Source organism: Mandrillus leucophaeus, unplaced genomic scaffold, assembly GCF_000951045.1.
Source record: "Mandrillus leucophaeus isolate KB7577 unplaced genomic scaffold, Mleu.le_1.0 Scaffold282, whole genome shotgun sequence".
Classification (NCBI taxonomy): Eukaryota; Metazoa; Chordata; class Mammalia; order Primates; family Cercopithecidae; genus Mandrillus; species Mandrillus leucophaeus.
The window spans coordinates 354,535-359,649 of NW_012102943.1; positions in this window are offsets into that span (position 1 = coordinate 354,535).

Here is a 5,115-nt window from a genome sequence, read left to right on the forward strand (position 1 = left end):
TGCCTCTGGAGATTTGGATCAGGCCAGAGCTGGCTTCAGCCTGGGAGACAGAGGCCCCAGGCCTAGCTGTCCACACTGTAACCTTGGGCTCTTTAAACCTCAATGTTCCCAGCCACACATGGAAAATCTGGGATTGAATAGGGCTAAAGGGCCCTATCAGTTCTAAGCTTTGAAAAAATAGGAGAGATCCAATCTGAGCTCGAAGGATGAATGGGTTTGTGTTTGGGGCCAGTGGGGGAAGGGAGGCAGCCATGGCCAGAAGGGCAGAATGGGCAGTGGAGTGCATGGGGAAGCCATGGAGAGAGAGCTCTGGAGTGGAGCTACCTGTGTGCATTCCTGGCTTCTCCACCATGGGACCTTGACCAAGTGATTTAGTTCTCAGAACTTTTCTTTATTCATCCTTAAAATGGGAATGGTAATTGTACTCACCTATGGTAGACAAAATAATGTCCCTTCCAAAGATGGACATGCCCTAATCCTCAGAACCCATAAACAGGCTATCTTACATGGCAAAGGAGGCTTTGCAGATTGATTTAAGGATTTAAAGGTGGGAAGATTATCTTAGATTATTTAGGTGGGCCCAATGTAATGACAAGGGTTCTTCAAAGATGAAGGCCAGAGGGTCAAAGTCAGGATAAGATGTCAAGGCAGAAGCAGAGTTGGAGTGATGTGCTTAGAAGACAGAGTGAGGGTTCACAAGCCAAGGAATGAAGGTGGCCTCGAGCAGCTGAAAAAGGTAAGAAAACAGGCAGGGCACGGTGGCTCACGCCTGTAATCCCAGCACTTTGGGAGGCCGAGGCGGGCAGATCACCTGAGGTCAGGAGCTTGAGACTAGCCTGACCAACATGGAGAAACCCCGTCTCTACTGAAAATACAAAATTAGCCAGATGTGGTGGCGCATGCCTATAATCTCAGCTACTCGTGAGGCTGAGGTAGGAGAATCGCTTGAACCTGGGAGGTGGAGGTGGTGGTGAGGCAAGATCGCACCATTGCCATCCAGCCCGGGCAACAAGAGTGAAACTCTGCCCCAAAAAACAAAACAAAACAACAACAAAAAGGTAAGAAAACAGAGTCTTTCATTAACAGATTAATCCTTCCTCTGGAAGGAACACAGCTCAATGACACCTTGATTTTAGGACTTCTGACCTCCAAAACTATAAGATAAGAAGTGTGTGTTGTTTTTAAGTCACCAAGTTTGTGGTAATTTACTATAGTAATGATAGAAAACAAATATTCTGCATAAGTGTTGTGTTAAAAGAGATAATGGACATAGTTTGGCCCACCGTCTGCTCTGTAATATTGAATATGATTGTCTCTCTTCTCAGTTTAGTAACAATTGCTCCAATGAAACCTGGTCCCTCATGGGCCCTCAAGTTCTCCTATGTAAGTTTTGTTGAGTTTTTTTAACCTGAAAGGCCCACGCAGGAGTTATGACCTGAGATCTGAACTGCTGAGATCCCGATGCTGTTTTTAATGCATGGCCTTAGGAGACGTTTCTTGGCCCTGCTTTTATTTGTTTAACTTTATGCTTGGTTGCTTTCCTTCTTGCCAGAAGCCAAATCCACAGAGCCTTCCTAATCTATTTCCAGAGTTCAGACCTCTTGCTTCCTGTCCAGGTATTCCTGTTCCTGTATAGGAATAGTTTACCTGGCCTCAGTCCAGCTCCCAGAAATGGTTCATGAGGTGGTCCATAGGCTGGTCTCAGAGCTAGTGACAGAGTCTCTGGAGTCAGTGAGCAGAAAGACAAGAAGATTCTTGGTGTGGTTAAGAATCTGGTTTTTAGCCAGGGGTCAGGAGACCTGGTTTTGAGCCCCAGCCTCCCTGAGTGATAGAGGCCTCAGTTTTTCCGTATCTACACTATAGGTTCTAATCCCTACCCTAACTGTTTCACAGGACTGAGATAGTGGACAAGAAAGTGCGTTGAAATGGCTAAAAGGGTGTAAAAAGGGTAGGAATGAATAAGAGGAAAATGGAGGAGAAAAGGACAAGGAAGAACAGGAGGAGAAGGGAAATCTCCCCCAATAGGTAATTCTAGCCACACTTGCAGTTACTTGAAAAAGCCAAGCTCTCCTCACATCAGGGTTTTGGTGCTTTTTCTCCCCTCTCCTGGAGTACTCTTCTCCCAGCCCTTCTCATTGACTCATCCTTCAACATCTTTCTCATCTTGCCTCCTCCAAGAGGCCTATGCTAATGACCCTACCTAAGTCATCCTCCACTGCTTTTTCATTTCATCTTCCTTATTTCTTCCATGGAACTGATCTCAACCTGAAATGAGCTCACGGCCTGCCTCCACCTATCGGAATGTAAAGTGCACGAGGGCAGAGGCTTGTCTGTCCTATTTATTGCTATATCCCCAGCGCCTGATGCAAAGTGCAACAAAGATTGAATGAATGAATGAGGCAGCTGATGTACTGGGGGTGTAGGGAGCCTGGATGGCAGGCACATGTGGACATTTCCCAGGCAGTCCCTTGAGTTCTAAGGCTGTGGCTGGGGTGCTAGGTCAGGAGGGCAGGATCAGGGTAAAGTGAGAGGTGCCTAGAAAAGCACAGCTGGAGAGTGGTTGGAAGGGGCAGTGGGTAGGCAGCAGGAACCCCAATATACTGACTGTTTGCTTTACAAGATGAAAAGCTGATTCAGCCTAATGTTGGATCAGCAACATACTTGACTCAGGAGAGGGTTGTGTGGTCTGAAGTCCACATATGTCAGAGCTGGAGAGGAATTGAGGGGGGAGTAGTGTGCAGTAGTCAAGCACTTGGGCTCTGGTGTCCCTTAAACCTGGATTTGAATCTCTCTGATTTACTATATACTTGGTGCATAAGCTTGGGCAAATTATTGATATGAACTTCATATTGCACATTTATAAAATGGGAATAATAACAGTTCCAGATTTATAAGGGTTAAATCAGATAATATATGCAAAGAGTTTAGCTGGTGCCTGGCACATAGTAGGTGTTTAATAAATGCTGGCTCTTATTACTACTATCCTGCTGTCCAACCTATTTTATAAATGAAAAGGTGTAGGGTCAGTTACAGTGGCTCATGCTTGTAACACTAACACATTGGGAGAACAAGGCAGGAGGATTGCTTGAGGCCAGGAGTTCAAGACCAGCCTGGGCAACCTGGCAAGACCTTGCCTCTATTAACACAATTAAAAAGAAAGAAAGAAAAGGTGTAGTTCAGAGAGGGGCAGGGATGAGCCCAAAGTCACTCAGTGACTCAATAGCAGAGCGGGGACTCACACCCAGGTCTATCACACCTGGCTGGGTTGTGCTTCTCTCCCTTCCTATAAAGCCCTTGGCAGATGGCAGGAAGACCAGCCTTAGTCCTAGTGGTCTTCCTTTCTAGGTCAGTCATCCTTGCTTCAGAGGCTCCTGCTATCCCAGGATGCTTTTTTTTTTTTTTTAAATGTTATTTCTTTACTTTTTGAGATGGAGTTTCACTCTTGTTGCCCAGGCTGGAGTGCAATGGTGTGATCTCAGCTCACTGCAACCTCCGCCTCCTGAGTTTAAGCAGTTCTCCGGCCTCAACTTCCCAAGTAGCTGGGATTACAGGCGTAAGGCACCACACTCGGCCGTATGCTCTTATCCCTAGATATAACACCTACCAAGTTTTCCTTTTGGGAGTGATTCTGGCTCAGGGTGTACCCATAAAGACCTGGAAGTGACCATCAGGAGGGATCTCTGTCCCAGAGCTTCAGCCCGGCCCCAACCAAACTTCCAATTCCTGAACCGAAAGCCACATGGGAACACAAGCCAAAAACTGGAAAGACTTCCACTGGCTCATCCTCATCAGAATCATCATTTTAGTTTATGAATAAAAACACAAAGCTTCCGCTAATTTTAGTCCCTATAATGCCTGGGAGCTATAGCAACCAATCCTATAAAAATATACATCTGTCCAGATGGCAAAACAGATATCTGGAGAGTCCACCAGCACCCTGTATTCAACAGTCAAATGCTCTTGGCTTTTGAACCAGGGTGAGAGACCTTGGGGATATTTATTTATTTATTTATAGACAGAGTCTTGCTCTGTCTCCCAGGCTGGAGTGCAGTGGCGCCATCTCGGCTCACTGCATTGGGTTCAAGCAATTCTCCTGCCTCAGCCTCCCGTGTAGCTGGGATTACAGGCACGTGCCATGATGTCCAACTAATTTCTTTTGTATTTCTAGTAGAGACGGGGTTTTGCCATGTTGGCCAGGCTGGTCTTGAACTCCTGACCTCAGGTGATCTACCTGCCTCAGCCTCCCAAAGTACTGGAATTACAGGAGTGAGCCACCATGCCCGGCCTTATTATTATTATTATTATTACAGACTGCATCTTACTCTGTCACCGAGGCTAGTCTCAGGCTTCTGGCCTTAAGCAATCCTCCTGCTTCAGCCTCAGAGTAGCTGGGACTCCAGGAACATACTACTGCACCTGGCCCTTGGGGGTCATCTGGAGCAGATTCCTTCTTGGGTGTTTGTGGATTTTTCTGCAGAGAAAGTTCATGGCTTCCTTCAGGTTCTCAAAAGGACCAAACACCCTAACTTTTATATTTCACTTTAGTGGTTTGAGGGTCTCTTGGGTGTGGGGCACTGTTCCAGATTGGAACCCTAGTAAAAGACAACCCCCTCTTTTTTCAGATGGGCAAGTGGAAGTTCATTTATTTATTGAATAAAATACTGCAAGCCAGCTTTGTGTGGGGCACTGGTCAACATGCTTGGCACAAAGCAGTGAATCGACATGTGAAATCCCTGCTCTCACCAAGCTTCTGTCTAGTGGGGGAAACAAATGGTTTCTGAGAATGACAGGTGATGGGGAGGAAATAAAACAGTGTAAGGCGACGAACTGTGCCTGTGAGAGAGGCAAGTAGATTGTCTGAGTGGCCAGGGAGGGCCTCTCTAAGGAGGTGACATTAGAATAGGCACAGGAAAATCAGGTAGAAGAGTCTTTCTGGCAGAGGTATGAGCAAGTGCAAAGATTCTGGGCACGGTGGCTCACACTTGTAATCCCAACACTTTGAGAGGCCGAGGTGGGCGGATCACTTGTGATCAGGAGTTCAGGACCAGTCTGGCCAACATGGTGAAACCCTGTCTCTACTAAAAATACAAATATTAGCCTGGTGTGGTGGCGCAT